We start from the raw sequence: 23,061 nt of genomic DNA on the forward strand, positions 1-23,061 counted from the left end.
AGGGCTCTACGCTAACCTTTTTCCCAAGGAGCACATGTGCTCCTAAATGAAAAAATTTAGGAGCACACAAAGAAATTTAGGAGCACCCAAAAATATTTAGGAGCACAGTGAAAATATTTCAAGTAACAGTTTATTTTTTTTTCAAAAATAAATGTATATTTGTACTGTGCGTGCATGTGTGTAAATTAGCTCTTGCTACAACCCTGCATGTTTACATTTTGTATTTTGTACTTTATGTTCATTAACATGTGCTGTCCCTATCAAATAAACTATCAAATCAAACTACTGCTACAAAAGGTTCAGTCACTTAACTTTAGCCCCTTTTATGCATACAATGCTTATGTTTTGGCTGTGTTGCTCTTCTAGAAAAATAATCCTTTCAGGGTTGCCTATTGAAATACTGTACACTTTCCTACTGTACACTTTCCTGATTAATTGAAAATGGGGGACCCTGATGTAAACAAGACGAAAGTCTTTCTCTGGTCTGCATCCCCTTAACAATTGTGTGTATTGAGCTGTACTGTACCCATTCTGCAATCTGTTAATAAAGTTTTCAATCAATCAATCAATCACACCTCCAGTACAGAAACATTGTTTGAGTTTGCGTGTCAGGTAGACCATTGATTGACAGTCGAGTCTGCCAATTACATCACATCGCTTGCACTCCGGCGCTGCAGCTGGACCCATTGCCCACCTCTGCTGTTGATAACGCTAGCCAAGTTATTATACACAGATACACAGTGGGCCAGCCAGTGACTTTGGTGTAGGGGTGTAACAATGCATCGATCCTAAGGGGGAAATTCAACTGCATCGATTTGAAAATATTAGAATAGATTATCGCAATTTTAATGTGTACACGTAATGTTATTGTCATGTCCGTTACAGCCAACACACCGACATACGCTACTGCATCAACGTTATGATTAACAAAGCAAGGCATTCGTTTTGTTGCATTAACGTTATATTACTATTGTTATCGATAAATCTAGGTGTTCTAAAATCTATTGCTATTGGTAAGAGAGAGACTATAAATAAGTTAGTGTCTCGGAAAACGAGAGCCCTGATCGCGGAGTTTCAGGAAGTAAACAAGCAAAATGGGAGCTTCCGATTGGTCATTTGCTTTATTTCCCATGAAACCAGTCACTTCACTCTACTGTGATTGGACCGTTGGCTTGAGTGCAATGTGGGACTTGTAGTTTTTTAACGATTCTCAGTGGGAAAATAAAAAGTACGATTTAGGCTGTCATCAGCAGTTCGCACACCGTGCGCGTAATTGGTTTTTGAGGTTCGCACACAATTATTTCTAGGGGCATATGCGAGCAATATGGTCGCACTGTAGAGCCCTGAGAGGCCTCACAATACGATACTATCACGATACGATAGTATTGCAATACTAAATATATTGCGATATGCTGAGTATTGCGATATTAATATTGCGATATATTGCGATTTATTACCTTTTTTCAACTGCAAAGTAAAACTTTGTCAACATATTTTATCTAATAAAATAAAGTTCCGTCTGTTCATCTCACTTCAATAATTTTTATTGCAGAACATGGTATTTTCTCAAGCAGACAGATGTAAACACTAATCTGTGTTGCATGTACCTGACAAACTGAACTGTTTGTATTAGTCATATTCCAACTTAACTGAATGCACATGTGTGCGTGTGTGTGGACTACTGTACTATTACAGGTATTGAAATTAACAATGCAACTTCCTTATAAAAAGAAATATATCGATACTTGGCGTCCCTGTATCGATACAGTATCGCCACGCGAAGTATCGCGATTAGTGATGCACCGATGTGAAAATTGTGGCCGATACCGATAACCGATATTAATATTGCTGTTCTGGCCGATACCGATATTTACCGATGTCGATATCTCTGTATAGAAAAACTTTTTTATGATGATCAAATAAAGAGCTATTTTCCAAAACGCATAGTTTTTTTTACTTATTTTCAGAAATGACTGATATTTTGAAACTATTTACGGCCAAAACATGTAAAAAGAATTTTTTTTTATATCGGCCCTATCTTGATATCGGACCGATACTGATGTGTAAAAAAACTTCCATATCGGCGATATTATATCGGCGGCCGATATCGTGCATCACTAATCGCGATACTACTACGCATCGATTTTCCCCCCACCCCTAGTGTAGACTACCACATACTGCCCTACTGTTGGTCTGGGGAAGGTGTAGACTACCACATGCTGCTCTACTGTCGGTCTAGGGAAGGTGTAGACTACCACATGTTGCCCTACTGTCGGTCTAGGGAAGGTGTAGACTACCACATGCTGCCCTACTATCGGTCTGGGGAGGGTGTAGACTACCACATGCTGCCCTACTGTCGGTCTAGGGAGGGTGTAGGCTACCACATGCTGCCCTACTGTCGGTCTGGGGAGGGTGTAGACGACCACATGCTGCCCTACTGTCGGTCTGGGGAGGGTGTAGGGCTGGACGGTATGGTCTAAAATGTATATCACTGTATAATTTGAAGCATAGACGTAACAGTATATATCACAGTATATTAACTTATCTTAAAATAAATGCTTCTGAAGGGGTAAACACTGGTATGGCAGCTGTTATTCTGTTACAGCTGCTGAGCTATACTATAGCTAATGTCCATCAATATCTTCCTTTTTAATTAAATAGGTTCAAGAATCTAATCAGGATTGTTAGCACAGAGAGAGAGAGGCAGAGAGAGGGAGGGAGGAGGCCGCTAGTGGAGCCAGCTAACGTTAGCTTGCTGAGGCTACTAGTACATCGACATGCTGCTAGTGGAGCCAGCTAATGTTAGCTTGCTGAGGCTACTAGTACATCGACATGCTGCTAGTGGAGCCAGCTAACGTTAGCTTGCTGAGGCTACTAGTACATCGACATGCTGCTAGTGGAGCCAGCTAACGTTAGCTTGCTGAGGCTACTAGTACATCGACATTCTGCTAGTGGAGCCAGCTAACGTTAGCTTGCTGAGGCTACTAGTACATCGACATGCTGCTAGTGGAGCGAGCTAACGTTAGCTTGCTGTGGCTACTAGTACATCGACATGCTGCTAGTGGAGCCAGCTAACGTTAGCTTTCTGAGGCTACTAGTACATCGACAGTTAACATTACATAAGGTTTTAGCGCGACGTGGGCATTCCAGAATGGCGAGGATGCAAAGCATGTTAGACCATTGGACTCGTCGCAGAGTTTACATTACACATAGAAACTGCGCGACTTGCGAGAGAAGTTGTCACACAGCCTTCAAACGCAGGGCGGAAGAGCTAGTTTGCTTCTGTGTTTATTATGAAATGACAATTGTGTGTTGACACGCCCACTGCACGAAGCCTCTGTGCTCCAAAATAACTTTTTCCAGTTTGCACATATCTTGCACGTAGACTACCACATGCTGCCCTACTGTCGGTCTTGGGAGGGTGTAGACTACCACATGCTGCCCTACTGTCGGTCTGGGGAGGGTGTAGAGTACCACATGCTGCCCTACTGTCGGTCTGGAGAGGGTGTAGACTACCACATGCTGCCCTACTGTCGGTCTGGAGAGGGTGTAGACTACCACATGCTGCCCTACTGTCGGTCTGGAGAGGGTGTAGACTACCACATGCTGCCCTACTGTCGGTCTGGAGAGGGTGTAGACTACCACATGCTGCCCTACTGTCGGTATGGAGAGGGTGTAGACTACCACATGCTGCCCTACTGTCGGTCTGGAGAGGGTGTAGACTACCACATGCTGCCCTACTGTCGGTCTGGAGAGGGTGTAGACTACACGCCTCCTCTGACACATGTGGAGTCACTAACTGCTTCTATTTCACCTGTCAGCAAGGAGTTTAACTGGGAGAGCGTAACACGTGCAGATGTTAGTGCTACAGTATGGCCCCCAGATCCCCTCCCTGCAGAACAGACAACCCAACCAACCAGTTGGAGTCTCTATTGCAACGACCAGCACTCACACCCCACTGGCTTCCCACTCGTGAACACTGCCAATTGTGTTCGTAGGGACGACTGACCAAGCCGAAGGCACCAGTGCCGGGATTTGAACCCGGGTCTCTGTGGTGGTAGACAAGTGCTTAGACCTCTACACAACCCAGCGGCCGCTCCAAATTTGTGACGTCTTACTGACCCTTCACCTTTTCTGGTGCAAACAAACTTTATTATGATCATGGTGGAGTATCATGAGACATCACAAATATGATGTTGACATTAGGGCTGCAATGATTAGTCGACATAATCGACGACGTTGATTTTAGTGTCGATGCGTCGTATAAAAACAGAGCCGGTAACGTTAATTTGTAACCGCAATGCACTACACTCAGGAAGTGCTGGGCCCGGGGGCAGTATAATTTCCATTGTCTGCCATGACTGTGTCGTGGAATATATTATCATGTCATTATAGATGTGTGTTGAGATATCATTTTATACAGCTTGACTTTCAGTGTGACCAGCTTGACTGGTTAATGTGTGCATGTCTCTTTAAGAAGACTCCAATGTACTAATAACTCCCCAGCCATTAGAGCTGCCGCGATAACCGCATTACCGCGGTATCGCTGTTGCATCACGCTCACCGCAGAGTTAGGCTGAATACCGCGTCACCGCTGTTTTTTATCATAATAATAAAGTTGGCTTGCGGCTTTGCAGATATACCCTACTCGGTTCCAAGCGACCCTATTGGTCCAGCCTGGCTCTGCGGCTCTGCAGATACCCCCTACTCGACGCCTCTGAACGAAAACAGAACGCCGCCATCTTTACTGCCTCGCTAAGGATGCATTTCATTCAGGATTTGTTTGCGACAGAACCAAGTGCAATAAACAAAAGAATGGATTCACTGTGTATTCTGCCTTATTTATTGATGAAACAAAACCGACATCAACCCAATTTACCACCGAGCGGAGAGTTTAGTGTCACAACAAGATCGCTGATGTGTTAAGTTTGTTGTTGTTATCCGATATACACGAGAGGTAACGTTAAACCCGGGTTTGCTTGGTAGAATACACAATGAGAGGTAACGTTAGCTTTGGCAGAATAGACGCAACGAGAGTCTGGTTAATGTTGTTATTGATTGATTGATTGAAACTGTGTTAAACTCTGGCTTGCTGCAAGCCCTCGGACATCTATGCCCACGGAGCTTTCAGTGTACACAAGCGAGCGGCGGCGGCCCCGCCTGCATCCCCATTCCCCAAACGGAGTAGTACCTGGCTGCAGTGGAAAAGGAACGAAGTACCAGGTGCCTAAAGCGGGTCGAGTCGAGTAGGTAATATGCAGTGGAAAAGCGCCATTAGACTAGAGGCAGGCTATAAGAGTAGACTACTAAAAAAAAAAAAATGCATTCAAACTTTTTTTTTTTTTTTTGTGCGCACTGTGCGGTAATTACCGCGGCGGTAGGAAATATTGCGCAAATTCGTGCGGTAAGGAAAATATCAATACCGCGGCAGCTCTACCAGCCATAACCTTTTTGTTGTTGCTTCCAGTGACTGAGAACTAGGGGTGCACCGATATATCGGTCGGGTATCGGTATCGGCCGATAAGTGCCTTGTTGACTGCTATCGGCCTATCGGCCGATAAGCTCAAATGTGCCGATAGCAGTCGCCGATAAATAACCATACATTTTTGTAGCGTCAAAAGGCAAAAAAAAAAAAATTCACTCGCAACCTACCTGCACAACGCCCGCCGTCCCCCACACACACACAAGCTACTGCATCAAAGTTACTTTATGATTAACAAGGCATTCGTTTTGTGGCATTAACGTTATATAGTTAGTGTTACACGGACAATAACATCAGCATATTATTATTACCCATAGCAGCAAGGCATTACTCCGAGTCCGTTCATTAGCTACCGGGAGATGCAAGACTAACGTTACTGGTGAAAATGTGATTTGCTTTGGAATACTCCTTTGCCAACTTGCTGTACTTTGCTTGCAGGTCTGCAGCCATTCAGGGAGCGAAATTAACTTTTTGACTCACCGGCCAGTGGCGGGTAGATGGGAAGAGTCTACCCGCCAAGCATATTTCTTACCTGCCAATATATATTTTATATATACAATTTTTTTTTTAAATAAAATATATATTATATAATCATACTTGTAGTTGTATTATCTGCGAGACATCGCCACCACGCAATAAGTCAAAATGCTTGCTATCTGCAAACAGCTCCACTGTCTGTTTTGGCTGTGTTGCTCTTCTAGAAAAATAATCCTTTCAGGGTTGCCTATTGAAATACTGTACACTTTCCTACTGTACACTTTCCTGATTAATTGAAATGGGGGACCCTGATGTAAACAAGACGAAAGTCTTTCTCTGGTCTGCATCCCCTTAACAATTGTGTGTATTGAGCTGTACTGTACCCATTCTGCAATCTGTTAATAAAGTTTTCAATCAATCAATCAATCAATCACACCTCCAGTACAGAAACATTGTTTGAGTTTGCGTGTCAGGTAGACCATTGATTGACAGTCGAGTCTGCCAATTACATCACATCGCTTGCACTCCGGTGCTGCAGCTGGACCCATTGCCCACCTCTGCTGTTGATAACGCTAGCCAAGTTATTATACACAGATACACAGTGGGCCAGTGACTTGGTGTAGGGGTGTAACAATGCATCGATCCTAAGGGGGAAATTCAACTGCATCGATTTGAAAATGTTAGAATAGATTATCGCAATTTTAATGTGTACACGTTATGTTATTGTCATGTCCGTTACAGCCAACACACCGACATACGCTACTGCATCAACGTTATGATTAACAAAGCAAGGCATTCGTTTTGTTGCATTAACGTTATATTACTATTGCTATCGATAAATCTAGGTGTTCTAAAATCTATTGCTATTGGTAAGAGAGACTATAATAAGTTGGTGTCTCGGAAAACGAGAGCCCTGATCGCGGAGTTTCAGGAAGTAAACAAGAAAAATGAGAGCTTCCGATTGGTCATTTGCTTTATTTCCCATGAAACCAGTCACTTCACTCTACTGTGATTGGCTTGAGTGCAATGTGGGACTTGTAGTTTTTTAACAATCTCGCAGCGGAGGAAAAAAAAGACGAGAGGCTATAATCTGTATTCGCACAGCGTGCGCGTAATTGATTTTTACCGTTCGCATACAAATATTTTTAGGGGCCTGCTTATGAACTACACATCTACACGCCACACGGCGGGCAGCCCTCTAAGTGTCATCCGCCAAAGGTAAAAACAGACCGCCCCTGGCGGGCGGCGGGCTTTAGTTTCGGTCCCTGCAGCCATTATTGCTGGATTATGAATAGCCCCAACTTTAGCCAAGGTAACGTTATGGCTAGGGCTGCAACTAATGACTAATTTGGTAGTCGACTAATCTGCCGATTATTTTTTCGATTAGTAGACTAATCGAAAACCAATGTAAACAACAAAAAAAAGAAAAAAAAAAAGGATTTTTTTTTAAATTTTTTATTACCTATCTTTGTGAAAGTGACTTCTCAGCTCTGGTCCAGCTGAAGACAGAGCAGAGGAACAGATTGGACATTGAGCATGACCTCAGAGTTGCTTGTCAACCATCACCCCAGACTTTGAGACTCTTGTCAGGACCAAACAACAACATCCAGGGGTGTACAGTGCGACATATATCTTGCACGTGCTACAGCAACAGCTGTCTGTGCGATGGATGGATTTACTTCAGTAGCACTGGTGCGATAGGGATTCGGTTCATATAGATACTCTTATTTTGAAAATCCTGTAGCGGGTCTCATTTCTGCCCACGCGCAGCTCCAGCTAGGCTCCGAAAGCTAGCAACGTTCAGGTGCATATGATACTCTTATTTTGAAAAAACTCTTGTGACAACTCGACGAGTCGTATCCGCCCTATCCGTGCCACTGCTTCTGCAAGCAGAGCAGCGCGTTGGTCGGTTGGTGCACGTTAACACAGCAGTGCGCCTACACGTCCCGAAATAAGTCCGTGGTGTTTTTTCTTTCTCGCAACGGGTCAAATGCATCTACATGCTTTGCACCGTCGCCATTCCTTTATGCGCACATCGCCCGAAATTAACGTTTATGTACCATTACAATCACTACAACGTTAGCAAGCTAACAAGCGAATCCTGATCACAGGCAGAGCCAGCAGACACAGTGTGGAAAGGGAAATGGGGGGGGCACTCTCTCCCCTTCCCTGTGTGTGTGTGCGTGCGTGCGTTTGGAAAGACGATGAAGTCACTAGTCAAGACTCAGGACAGGAGTATATTATAGTAAACTGAGGATGGACAGATAATGATGATATTCAAATACAAGTTTCGAGAGGAGTGGAAGTTTGAAGACAGACTAGACTACAATATGATGCGGGGGTGGTGAGTTGAAACAGTGTGTGTGAATGAATGAAAACTTTATTTAACAGATTGCAGAATGGGTACAGTACGGCTCAATACACACAATTGTTAAGGGGATGCAGACCAGAGAAAGACGTTTGTCTTGTTTACATCAGGGTCCCCCATTGTGTGTGTGTGTGTGTGTCCCAACCGACCCCACTTCTATGTTTCAATAAATTATTTGCATTTAAAACTATTAACACTGACTCATTCCTTCAGTCCACTCAAAATTATGCTAATATTCCTTATGTTGTTTATGATATTAATTTAAAATAGCATATGAGAGTATCATAGTAATAATAACACATGGCGATATACTAAATGACAGCCAAACATGGCACTGCAACTAAATAACACAAATACAATAGGCACATTTGTGACTGTTACAAATATAACACGTTTTATACTTGTGCTACAAGATTTTGGCCTGTGCTACAAAACTATCAACCTCTGTAGCACCAGTGCTATGTGCAAAAAAAGTTAACGTACAGCCCTGACATCATAACATGATGATCCCATAGCAAATTAAAATAATGACTCATGAAACATTTGAATTTGGATCTTTAAGCCACTTTAAATGAAAATGTATTTGAAGAACAATACAGCAATCACTCATAACAAGATAAATAAATTAAATAATACAAATTAAAGTGGAAGTGTACTTTAAATAACTTTTGTTTGCTGTGTGTGAGAGGAGTCCGTGTGTGTGTATGTGTGTGTGTCTTACTCTGATCGCTGTGTGAGTGAGAGGAGTGCGTGTACTGTGTAATTTGTGTGTGTGTCTTACTCTGATCGCTGTGTGAGTGAGAGGTGTGTACTGTGTAATTTGTGTATGTGTGTGTGTCTTACTCTGATCGCTGTGTGTGAGTGAGAGGAGTGTGAATGTGTGTGTGTCTTACTCTGATCGCTGTGTGTGAGAGAGAGGAGTGTGAATGTGTGTGTGTCTTACTCTGATCGCTGTGTGTGAGTGAGAGGAGTGTGTATGTGTGTGTCTTACTCTGATCGCTGTGTGTGAGTGAGAGGAGTGTGTATGTGTGTGTCTTACTCTGATCGCTGTGTGTGAGTGAGAGGAGTGTGTATGTGTGTGTCTTACTCTGATCGCTGTGTGTGAGTGAGAGGAGTGCGATTGCAATGCAAAAATTTTATCTCAACATATCAATCTGTGTGGGGTTGCATTCTGTTCGGACAAACATAAAAATGATTTGTGCAAAGTTTGGGAAAGATTCGTTGAGATTTAGAGGTACCACACAGCATGTGAAATATATGAAAATTTCAAAAACGGCAAGAAATAGTTTGAGAACAACATTTATTAACCCTAACATTTAAGAACAAAATGTTTGATAACATTGAAATAGTCTTTCAAACATGTCTCAAGCATCCTAGAGTCCTAGACCTGGTCCAGCTTGCGCTTGCAGCAGCGAAGATTTGGCTGTGTTGAGCGGTCATGCTCAACTGCCTGTAGCACATTCTGCAGGTGCTCCTCGCTCCTGGCTGCTGCCACAAAGTCTGACGTCAGTTTGACGCCACGCTCGGCACAGTCATTCACAACATTGATGGCACGTACATTCACTGCACCCATCTGAAATGCTGTACTGGTAACCCAATCCTCTACATCCAGTGAAAGAAACGCGGGATCGATGTGCAGCAGGTGCATACCGAACCAGCAGTCTGGGTTGGCGAGGTCAGCCAAGCTGGTGGTCGGCGAGAGGGTTGGAAACTTTGGCTTGCCGAAGCCAGTGCCAAAGCGGAGCTGTGGGGCTTGCATGGATATATCAGCCGGCTTGTGCTCCAATATAGCATCTGCAAGTGCGCGCCGCTCGCCAACTGGCACCTTGGTGCTGAAGAGTGCCAGGGGCAGCATCTCGCCTGACAGGTACCATAGGTGCCGCTTCAGCGCCTTAATCGCTGATGCTGCGATGCCCTCGTCAACAGACTTGTATGCGTACAGGTTGTGGTAGAGTGTAAGGTCATTCCATGCCGCATCTACGGCCGTGTCGCAGGTCAACCACCACGTTGCGTAGATGTGCGTGATGAAGTTGGCAAACGCCCGAATCTTCAGCACCTGCTGCTGCGTAGTGATGGTCCCCTGAGGAAGCAAGGCAATGTGCTGCTCCATCAAGACCAGCTTGAGAGTGTAGAGCAGCTTAGCCATCCACCGCGCCTTGTGCAGTGCTCCCGGTCGTTGGAAGTTAACTGGAGTGTGCTCTGCACTGTCTGCACTCAGATACACAAGACATAGCTGCACGAACTCGCGATAGTCGCCTCGCTTGTAGTCGAGCACTCCTGCAGCGCACACAATTAGTTCAGCACGCAACTTGCCCAGGAACGGTGTTTCGGCATTGCCAGGAATGTAGCGGGCCAATGGGCCGCTGTCCTTGTGTGGCAACAGGTTCCAGTTGTTGCGCAGACGTGTAAACAATGTAACCTCTGGCGAGCGTGACGTCTCCACCTTGAGGTCAGTGAAGATGTGGCTGAGGAGCACCTCGCCGATGTGGTGCCGGCACCCGGACCAGAGCAGTGGTCGACCCAGTGAGAGCTGGATGGCAATGCAGACTGCCGTGAGATGGCCAGTGTTTGACGCGGTGGTGTCAAATGCCATGTTGACAACCTGATCGGTGCAGCACCAGTCCTGCAGCAGCTTGCATGTCAGCCGGGCAATGATCGTTCCACATGCCTCATCAGTCCCCTTCATGTATGCTGGCACACCAAGCAGTTTGAGCCGCTCCGCGTCTCCGATCACCACTGTCAGACGCTCCTCCAACTGGCGCACATTGTTGAGCATTGGCGTCAACTTGCTGTCCCAGTGCAAGGTGCACATGGGAGGTGATGTCCACTGTTCTTGCTGGTCCTCACTGATGGCCTGCAACACGTGGCGGCGCGCTCGGTCTGCTGTTGCGTAGGATGTGGAGACCATTGCCGAATTGCCATCGGATTCCTCGATCAGACCGCGCGTGAAGGCAGCCTGCTGCATTGGTGTGATCTTCAACCGTGTAGCCAGTGACACAAGACTCGGCCGGCTGAGAATGTCTGATGGAATGAAGGCTGTGGTGCCAGTCTTCTTATGCTCACGGGTGGGTGTGTTCTCAGCCGGTGGAGCAGCTGTTTCATCTGCATTGCTGTCTTCATCACTTTCGCTTTCCAACACCACCGCCATGCTGGACCTTGCAGTCATCTCCTGCTGCTCCTTGGTAAAGCATGCCTGCTGCGCTGCTTCACGCTCCTGTCGCCGCTTCAACTTGGATTGCAGATTGGCATCCAATGCTCCAAATGTGGCCACTCTGTCGCAGGGCTGTACGCTAAGCTTTTTCACTAGGGGCACACTTGCCCCTAAATGAGAAATTTAGGGGCAAAAAATATTTTTTAGGGGCAAATTTTTTAATAACAATTTTACCATTATAGTGAAAAAAAATATGTTCCTCCTGCCTCATTACTGTGGTCTTTTTATTTAACATTTAAGTGCTTTTGTTGTCAGGTTTGTATCTTTTATAATGAACCAACTGAACTTCGTATTACCACAGCTGCAAACATTTCTTCTTTCATTGATAATGGTGTATTAACAGTGTTCATAGTCAGTATCTGCTGCACACTGCAACACAGCTCTAAGACATACACTAAATCATGCTCTCTGTTTATCTTTCTCCCTCTCTCTTCCACACACACACACACACACACACACACACACACACACACACACAGAGAGCTCCCTCCCCGGGCCCCTGTAAGGTATTGGCTTGTGTTGCTACACGGACACATTGTATGTTGCACCATGGTACTTCCTGGCTTACAGAGTACAGACCATAGATACAGACTAGTAAACAAACATTCCGTCTATTATGTGAACTAAAGAGTACAAGGTTTACACAACAGCCCCCACCCCTTGTTTTATTGTATTTGTACCTGTACTACCTGCTGTCAGCTGTTTATCTCTCTGTGAGCTTGATTAGCTAGCGTTAGCTCACGTTAGCTCCGCGGCTAACCCTGAACTAAATCAATGACTAGGTTCTAACGCATTTAGAGTAGTTTTCACTGCACATAGAAGTAGCCAAACAGCGGGAGCATTTCGGGAGTATATAACCAAAACCCAGGCAATTTCGAGCCCTTGGCTTGCCTTAAGGAATCAAATAGTCTGCCATTAGCTACATGCTAACGTTATAACGGTCGGGAAAACCTGGCAGCGATAAGGGAATTGAAAGTCACAGGCACGCGATTCCAGGTGCCTGTGACTTTCTATTAAGAAATGAGCTATGAAGCCAGTCTATCAGAGTGAGTGCTCAGCCTTGGATAATTTAGGAGTGAAATGCGAATGCAAGGCTTGAAATCACTACTCGCAAGCCCGCCCCCAAATATTATTTACCAATCGCAACGGCCAATTAAAGGGGCAATTCGCGATAATCTCATCGCAGTGTACAGCCCTGTGTCGCCCTTCATGCTGGCCAGGAAAGCAATGTCCTCTGGATCACAGATCAGCTCCTCTGCATTTGGAGACCACAGCGGGAATGTGGCATCCAGCTTGTGCTCCATTGCGTCCACCAGTCGAGCTGTAGCCTCACTGGAGCGCCTGGCCTTTGGAATTTGCCGCAGCTTGTTGCTAGCATCGACAAGCGCTACTATCTTGACGCATGCTCGACGATCACTCACCATTGGAATATTGGCCTTTCCATAAAATGGCTGCACCTGCTCCAAAACGTCCTTAGCCGCATGGAACCGTGACAAGGCTCCGGTCAAACCTGGCCGCTTGGCATGCAGTTGCGTGTCGCAGTTGTACAGCATGCACCGCAAGATCTGGCGACCACTTGGCAGTTTGGCACCAGTGATGATGGCATCTGCATTGGTTATGCTGGGGCCCAGACCAAAGACCAGGCTGCGGCTGCTCTGGCGGGAGCCTAAGGGCGGCGACGCCATCTTGTGAGAACTGGATAGCTGGAGATATAGTTGGAGAGCTGGATCATGTGGTGGGTGATGGTGGAGTTGGGGGAATTGAGTAAACTCTGATGCAGAGCCACACAGGTAAAGCTATTTATAGGCCCATCCCGCCCATCCCCCCAAAAATTGCAGGACCAGGTGCGAGATGAAACAATGTTGCAACTCACACACACACACACACACACACAGACACTAACAGCAGGCCATGTTGGGAGAGGACAGCATGTACTGATGTACCGTTGCACATCTAAATCACCTCGTATTGCAAAAATATTTTGCATGTATTGTTTTTACATGGATGGTAACACTTTTAGCACCCATACAAATCAATACGCTGGAAATGTGTATTTTGATGCACCCACTGTGTAATGTATTGTGTGTCTAGTCTGATCATCATCTCCTGCAGGGGAACAATGTTTTCAATGTCCAAAATTTGCTATGGGATCATCATGTTATGATGTTGTCTGGAACCCTGAGAAGCCACTCTCACAAAGATAGGTAGTGCACAAAAAAAAAAAAAAAATTAAATAAAGTTTTTTTTTTTTTAATGACTAATCGACGCAACAATTTCTCGTCGACGATTTTTTATAATCGACGTCGTCGATTATGTCGACTAATCGTTGCAGCCCTAGTTATGGCTAAACCTTTAACAATAGTTAACGCTAGCTTTCGGTTAGCTGTTCAATGCTATTAATAACACAACTCCCCGTCAACACCCTCTCTCGGGAAGATGGCATTTAAGAAAGTATCTGCTGTTAAAATGACACAAACATTCGTTTTGTGGCATTAACGTTATATAGTTAGTGTTACACGTTCAATAACAAGCATATTATTTACCCGAAGATAGCAGTAAACAAGGCATTACTCCGTTAGTCCGTTCATAGCTGAGTTCCATTCCGTTGCTCATTCCGTACCAAACTACCCATTCTGCAATCTGTTAATAAAGTTTTCAACCAGACAAATGTATAGAAAGGCTTTGTTTTATTATAACATTTGTTGCAGTAAAATCATTATGTCTCATTTGGTCATGCTGTGGAGCGCTGGTCGGCGGGCCGGGCAGCTAACGTATTAGCTCCGTTAAGTTTGTTGTGCTCTCGCATTGACTCGCAAACAGAACAATGGCGGCATGCCCGAAAGTAGAAAATGAATAAACGCTTGCCGATTGGTGGTAAGGACAGCAGGAGGTGGGTGCTAGCGGTGTGACGTAATTGGCCGAATCGACTGTCAATCAAAATGGTTCCATTGCATTGGTTGAAAGCTCTGGTTGAGAGAATAGTATCCGGCTGCAGGCCGCCAGAATGGTTCCATTGCATTGGTTGAAAGCTCTGGTTGAGAAAATAGTATCCCTCTGCAGGCCGCCAGACGATACTGGGAGAGAGATAGTGATACCATAAACATATTTCTTGATGTTTCCTTTTTTTAAGTAAGTAAAGAGGCCTACAAATACAAACATACACATACAAATATACAGTAGTTTCATTAAAAAAAAATTAAAATTAAAAAAAAAATTAAAAAAAATTACAAATACTTATATACAAATATCGGTATCGGTATCGGCCGATAGTGTTAGTTGAACAATCGGTATCGGTATCGGTGGCCAATTTTCATATCGGTGCATCCCTACTGAGAACCATATCCTTGTGTATTAAAATATGTTCCACATAGACAGTTACAATGAGTATTCTCACGGGTCACGGGATTGCGTTTCTTCAGAGCCATAACCCAAGGTTATGGGAACAGTTAGACGAAGCTGTTTTCCTTCCAGGCTATAGCCATAATATAGTTGTATTATTAATTTCTCTAACCAGCCATTTTGTTTCTTCTACGTCATTTTCATGCATTTAATTGTATGTCTGACCAGGGCTCTTTATCATTCTATGGTCAGACGCTTGTGTGTGAACATTGTTGTCTCTGATTGTAAACTGATCTTTCATTTGTGGCCACGGATGAAATAAACGTTCCTATTATTAATGACTCTACATCATTCATGTAAATGGCTCATAGTTTTGTCCCTTTAATATTTCCCATTACAACTGCATTCTGTGTACTAACGACAAAGAAGAAGAAATGAGCAGCGAGCACTATACAGTGATTCCACGAGCAAGCACCCTGGAACCGTGATGACAGCTACTCGGATCATGGGTACGTTTTAGCTAGTTAGCCATAGTATTGTAATGTTTACGTTAACGTTAACAGAAGAAAACCCAGTGAGAATCATATCTTCTTATACAGTATCTTAATTACACTAATAACAGAATCGTTGGTAAACAAACTGATGATTGGACAGGTTTTAACTCTTTAATTATTTTATTCAGCAACATTGCGTGTTTAAACAAACGTATCGTTACCAAAAAGCATTACAATAACAGCGTTGTGATCGCTGATGAATGGAATGAACAGGGAGCCGCGTGCCGGGCCATCTAATGAAGTTAACAGACTAGATTTTACACGTTTTAATTATTAATTCTTTAATTCAGCACCATTAATTCATACAGTCTGTAGACATAGTGATATGGCGTGATGTCATTTGCGGTCTCGTTGTAGCGTCCGTCTAATGAAGTTAACAGACTTTGCGCCTCCTGGCGGGCATATAACATAACAGCAACCTGGTTTCCTAATGAATTCCCACGCCGTTAGACCACCGTGCGCTCGTCAGGGAAAAATGGTTAGGAAGACTAATGGCTGCATCTGTACATGTTGGAAACCAGAACGTCTCATGGATAATGCTTGCTAAGCGAACGCTATTTCAGTTAATTAATTATGTTGAGGCTGCGTGTCCACCAATTAGCACCGAGTGTCGTATTTTTGCAGACTGAAGTATTAATTAGCTAAGTTAAGATAGCTAGTGCCAACGTCCACTGTCTGTATAGTGCCATGGTCTCTAGGCTGCTTTTTTTTTCTCAGTTGAAAAAAGTTTAACTTTTTGGGCTAAAGCGCAGGCAAGACTTCAAAGACAGGGAACGTTAGTGCTAGGGATGCACCTAAAATCCGGCCACCGAAAATTATCAGCCGAAAATTGTTAAAAAGGCTCTTTCGGAGGGCGGTCAGGTGGCGTAGCGGAGATTGCGTTCGTCACCAACGCCGGAGATGCCGGATTCGCATGTTCGAATCCAGCTCCCGGCGTTGTGACCAGCTTGGCTGGCCGTTCACACTAATACAATTGGCAGTATAAGAGGGTGGGAAAGCTGGCGGTGGGAAAGCTGGCGGTGGGAATCTGGCGTTGTGGACAGGAACGCCTACAGGTCAGGTCTCGGCGCTTGCTAAGCGGGGCAGGACTTGGTGGAGATAGCGTGCCCTCCCACGCGTTACGCTTCACCAATGAGAGCCCTCGCTGCCAAGTGAAAAGACGTCACTGGCTGTCGGGGCACGTCTCGGGGGAAGCGTGCGATTGACTCGGGACGCCTTTGTACCGACTCGTAGGAGAACATGCAGACAGCGCCAGGTAGGGGAGGGGGGGGAATTGGCACAACGACTAATTGGGACGGGGAGAAAATCTGAGAAAAAATCAGAAACAGAAAAAAAAATTAAAAAGGCTCTTTCAGCCGAAGGGTTTTAGCACCGAAAATATATGACCGAATGTCAAATAACGTGTTGTTGTGATGACGTAATCAAAACGCGACTACAGACATAGCATGCGCAACGTGTAACGTGAGCAGCTTGGCAGCTCTTCCTGCATTCTACAGCCTGTGATAATGAACTCCTCTTGGGAGTAGGGATGCCCCCCGAAACGCGGTCCTAAACTAAATTAGAAAAAAACTGAGTATTGATAAGCTCCGACGTTAACGGTACTGCTATCGGTAGTCTCTAGGAGCGGATTAGCTACAGAGCTAACAGTGTACCATCCATCTGCGACGCAACGGTGGCAGCAACACTTGAAACGGAGTAACGTTAACGGTATGTCGAGTTCATACTACACTACACGTATGAACTCGACATAACTTTAACGTTACTCCGTTTCCATTAAGTGTTTAATTAGCAACAATCTGTTGTTGAACATTTTACGTTAAACCGGAAATGCGAGGACAGGAAGCCGTCATGAATCATTGTAGTCTTTTAGTCTTATTAACTAAAAGAGTGTAACAAAATAAAAAGCAAGAGCACTATTAGGGCTGGGCGATATGGCCTAAATATGATATCACGATATTTTCTGACCTTTCGGCGATACACATCACGATGTTTTTCTTTTTTCCCCCAAACAATTCATTATGAGGCTTACCAAGACAGTATGAGTTTGCAAGCTAACATTAAAGACAAAATAAAATACCCATGCATTTAGCATTTTTATATTATATATTAGATTTAGATTATTGGATTATTAGATTATATATATTTAGCAATGAGATATTATATGATTTAGATATGAAATATGATTAATTGAAAATGGGGGACCCTGACGAAAGTCTCTCTCTGGTCTGCATCCCCTTAACAATTGTATGTATTGAGCTGTACTGTACCCATTCTGCAATATGTTAATAAAGTTTTAAATCAATCAATCAATAGGATTTTAGCATTTTTATGAAACTACTGTATTTTTGTATGTCTCTAAATGTTTTGATGAATTAAAAATGGAGGACCCTTATGTAAAAAAGCCTAAGTCTTTTTCTGGTCTTCATCCTCCAGTCCACTGTTGTTGTATTGAGCTGTACTGTATTGTACCCATTCTGCAATCGTTAATAACGTTTTCATTCATTCAATCATTCAGCCGGTGTTCTGCAAATTCTACTCTTCCTCGAATTCTGCTGCCAGCGCTCCTGCGCTTGCGCACGCATGACCCACAATCGTTCACTCTACAATATTCTGCCACCTTGCTGACGAACGTCATGTTGAGTCTTGTTGATATATCTTAAACAATATCTTAAACATGTTTTTCATTGCACCTTTTGAACTGTATAAGCATGTAAATATTTGCATGTAATTGGCTTTGCAGCTGAATGTATTTGTAGATGATAACATGTCGGTACACCTGTTGGAGTTCGGAGTGAACTATAGGGTGACGTCACCCAGCTGTCAAAAGATATAGGCGATTCGCGCTACGGCAGCAGTTTGAGGAGGTAGTAGAATTCGGCAGAACACCGGCAACAGAATAATTTTGATTGACAGTCGAGTCTGCCAATTACGTCACACCGCTTGCACCCGCCCTGCTGTTCTTAGCACCAATCGGCAAGCGCTATTCTTTTTTTACATTCCTGAATGTCCTCCATTGATTTTAACGAGAGCTCAGCTCAACAACAACAACAGCTCACCGCGGCCGACGAGTGATTACTAGCGCACCGCAGCATGACAACGAGGCATAATGATTTTACTGCAACAAATGTTATAATAAAAGCCTTTCCATACATCTGTCTGATTGAAAACTTTATTAACTCTTTCAGTGCCACTCACGAGATTTCTCGTGTTTTTGTATAGGTGGTTGCTAGCCACTCACGAGATTTCTCTGATTTTTTTTTTTTTTTTTGCGATCTGAAAAATGATTGCATCACCCGAGCCTACCCGAGTATAGCCGAGGGGCGCCGACGATCACTGTGGAAAAAAGCGCCCCCTGTCGTCTCCCAGATGACAAGTGATTTTGGAATGGACTCAATGAAAATGAAAAAAAAATCCGGTACTCCACATTTTCCAGTTCACTGATCCAGCCGGGGTTACCAGAGTTCATTCTGGAGCCTCAGATCCCCGCGGATCATGGAGTTCTACTGTATCGCGTTGGATCCATACACATATCGATTTTTTCGAATGGTGATCAGGAATTGGAATATACCAGTTGGATACCATCTGATGTCAGGTAAGGACTCTATGTTATCAGTGGTAGGATAATCAGAGTAAGTTTGATGAAGTTATAAGCTGTTTTGTGAAATGTCTTCTTTCGGTTTCACTGTAAAAGTCCAAGAGGAAATCAACGAGGCGATTATCCGTGCGCGGCCGTAATGTGCGTGCGTGCACGTATAATATTGATCATCTAGCGTTTATTTGAAAACGATTCATAAAAAGGCCGACGAATATCAACGTTGTGGAATATTCCACTAAAAGACGATTTTCATAGAATGCTCCAGAATTAGCTGTTTTTTATATCAAAATAAAATGTTGGCGATAAAAAAACAATCTGCCTTCACAGCACTGACTGGAAAATAGTCTTTGATAATGCGATGGGCAGATTAGACACATAGCCATAATTTAAAACATAGATTAGGTGATATTAACGTTAACATTGGCGCCGATGGTGGCATTCAAGCGGTAAAACGGAAAACCAGGCGTGGCGCTGAAAGTGTTAACAGACCGCAGAATGGGCACGCACAACTCAGCACGGGCTGAGATATGAACAGTAACGCTTGCTATCTATGTCGTCATCGGACGTTGCTATGTTTGGGTAAATACGCTGATGTTATTGAACGTGTAACTATATAACGTTAATGCCACAAAACGAATGCCTTTGTTAATCATAAGTAGTAACTTTGATGCAGTAGTGTGTGTGTGTGGGGGCGGCGTTGTTCAAAAGTTTGAACGGGGTGGACCAGATTGACGCGACACAATCCTCTTGGGCAAAACATCACGATATCCACGATACGTTAAAAAAGTGTATCGTTAATGAACTGTACCCGATATTTATATAATATCGTCATATCGCCCAGCCCTAAGCACTATTGCATAACTGAGTCATGTTTGCTATGTATTTCTTTCTTTAGGGGAGTAGGACATTTGTTTCACAGTTTTAGCATGATGTTTTATAGATGGCTAGGTTAAACACAGGTTTTTGTTTTTAAGAGGAGGGGTTTGATTTGATTTGAAGTTTATTTCAAATATGCAACACAACAAACAAACATCAAGTACATCAACACCTCTTGTGTGTGTGTGTGTGTCTTAATGCAGATCTTTATGCAGTTTTAAAGCACCTTGGCTTTGTTCTGAATGCACTTTGTTGTAGTTATCCTACAGAGTAAAGAAAATGCACATTTTGTTGCATGCAAAAAGAGAAAATGTTTAAATTGTACAATCTTTCAGCAGTCAGTCTGGAATTAATGCATTCAAAAGTGCTGAATAAATGTTTTATGGGCCCATAATAGTGATTATTAATATTATTTAAGTTAAGTTTTGCCATAATCATGTCTTTTGCCATAATCAGGTAGCCAAAAAAAAGAAAAAAAAATACATTATATATATATTCATATTAATCATTTTCGGCCTTTCGGCATTGGGTTTTCGGCCAACTGTTTCCTATTGTCGGTATCGGTTTCGGCCAAGAATTTCCCATTCGGTGCATCCCTAGTTAGTGCTAGCTATCTTCTATCTGATGATTTATAAGTTTGTGCTATAGCAATGCAATCACGGGTTCCTTTATGGACGCGCTCATTTGTAAATTGTGTGTTCCTCTGCAGGAGATCAGAGTAAGACACACACACATAGCTCCTCTCACTCACACAGCAAATAAAAGACCTAGAAGTCTGTCTGGTCTGACTCATCCTCCTCTCCCCCTACAGCTGTTGGGAGATGGTGGAGCCTAGTGAGTGGATCCACGTCACCCTCCTGGACCAGCTTAATAGCCCCATCAGAACCGCGGTGCTGGGGCAGAGGCTGCTACTTTTAAAACATTATTTGCACATTATCTTTACATTTTAACTTGTACTTTAATTTGTATTATTTAATTTGTTTTTCATTATGATAGATTATTGTATTTATGTTATTAAAATACATTTGATTAAGCAAGTAGCTTAAGATCCAAATTAAAATGTTTCATGACTCATTATTTTAATTAGCTAGTATGGGATCATGTTATGTTAAAGCAGAGGGACTGGACAACAGGGTGACATTCACAGGTGTGCACTGAAGACTTGAGCATGTGAGGTAAAACATGCACTGGAGCCCGGAAAAGGAGCCGCGCCCACAGGAAGCAGAGATGGAGGAGGGTGTGACAGAAATTATCGACAGATTAGTCGACTACCAAAATAATCGCAGCCCTAGTAGACATGCTGGGATTCCTAAAAGTTGAACCACCTGCATCGATGAAGAAAGGTTTACTAATCCGGCTGAATCTGCTGCCTTGGATCCGATTGGTGCCAACGCTCTAACCTAACTAGCGCAGCTGAACGCTATCACCTCGTACACATGATGCACCATGGCCATACATGTTATCAGTGCTAAACATAGTGATGATAACACAGGTCTAAAACAAGCTTAGCACTGGACACATATATACACATTAATTCATGCATGGACTGTGTACACAGCCACGGCTTAAGAGCTCACAAATAACCAATAATGTGCCATAATAGCACACATCATGGGGACATGTGTACGTGAATGCATTAACACACAGGTGGTTTGAGAGCTAATCATTTAATAAATAATTGAATAAGCACTATAATGGTACGGCACGGGTCGCTGGAATCTTGGTATGTAAAAGAACAGGACTAGCCTGGTGATCCTTGATCCTGCTGCAGGAGAAATACAATAACAGCACTAATTGAACTCAGAGGAAAAGAGCTTAAGTCAGTGACATCAATCAATTCCAGTGTTTCCACTGCAAGTTAGGTGTATACATCAGTGGTTCCCAAACTGTGGGGCCTACACAGTTGTTCCCTCATATCGCGCCTGTAAATGAGTTTAACTACTCAGTGTATTTATCGAGTATAAATAAAGATTGAATATAGTTCTATGGTTGTTCCTACTAGTCTAGTGGATTGCTGACACAAAGCTAACGCAGTGTGAAGAGGGGTCTGGCTATGCGAGACTACCAGTGGAACAAAACAATCAGAACGGAACAAAATGCATTCAGATTTAAACGCACACGAGAGCTGTAAACAAACACTTGCTTGGTTGTCGTCACACATACAGTAGCGAGTAGGGGTGGGAATCGCCAGAGACCTCACAATACGATAGTATCGCGATACTAAATATATTGCGATACGCTGAGTTTTTTTTGTTGATCACATTTAATTTATTACCTTTTTTTTAAAACTGCAAAGTAAAACTTTGTCAACGTGTTTTATCTAATAAAATAAAGTTCAGTCTGTTCATCTCACTTCAATCATTTTTATTGCAGAACATGGTATTTTCTCAAGCAGACAGATGTAAACACTGTAATCTGTGTTGCATGTACCTGACAAACTGAACTGTTTGTATTACAGTCATATTCCAACTTAACTGAATGCACGTGTGTGTGTGTGGACTACTGTACTATTACAGGTATTGAAATGAATAATTAAATATCGATACTTGGCGTCCCTGTATCGATACAGTATCGCGATACTACTATGTATCGATTTCCCCCCCCCCCCACCCCTAGTAGCGAGCTAGCTAGATAGCTGACACTGTTTGCTATCCAACCAGGGGGAGAAAGAAAATCTGGGGCTAAATGTTTACAATTGCCTAAGGACTCGGGCCTGACTGAAATAGTTTGGGGACCACTATGTGGAGGTGGGTGTGGCAGGCTATATAGGATGTGGGTCAGACATGGGGGGGGGGGGGGGGACCTGCAGAAACGATTGAATTCTAGTATCTTCTAATTCTAAGATCTCTATTTGCTTTTGAATGACCAGTAGCCATGTACTGTAGCCAGTGAATCATCATCATTAGAACTTTCATTTCTCTAAATTCGAATCACACTGGTTTGATCTGGTTAAACTTGCACTTGAGCTTATTAATAAAGGAACACGTCGCCAACACACCAACCCTGTGCTATTTGTTTATGTTCAATTAGGGCTGGGAGAGGTATACCGAACGTGAAGGTATACCGTTGTCAACAATATATAATAATCATAGAATTATACATGCAAGTATTTCTCTCCCCGTCTTTATTTCTCTATTTCTCTGCCCCCTCTCTCTCTGT

The 23,061-nt window shown here is 43.5% G+C and overlaps 1 protein-coding gene across 1 annotated transcript in view; it reads right to left on the reverse strand.

Annotated features, from left to right (window-relative positions):
* Positions 1-23,061, reverse strand: part of dap (death-associated protein) — a 49,382-nt gene that overhangs the window by 25,203 nt on the left and 1,118 nt on the right. The gene's annotated exons all lie outside the window — the stretch shown is intronic.

Source organism: Notolepis coatsorum (assembly GCF_963971535.1).
Source record: "Notolepis coatsorum genome assembly, chromosome: 12".
Classification (NCBI taxonomy): domain Eukaryota; kingdom Metazoa; phylum Chordata; class Actinopteri; order Aulopiformes; family Paralepididae; genus Notolepis; species Notolepis coatsorum.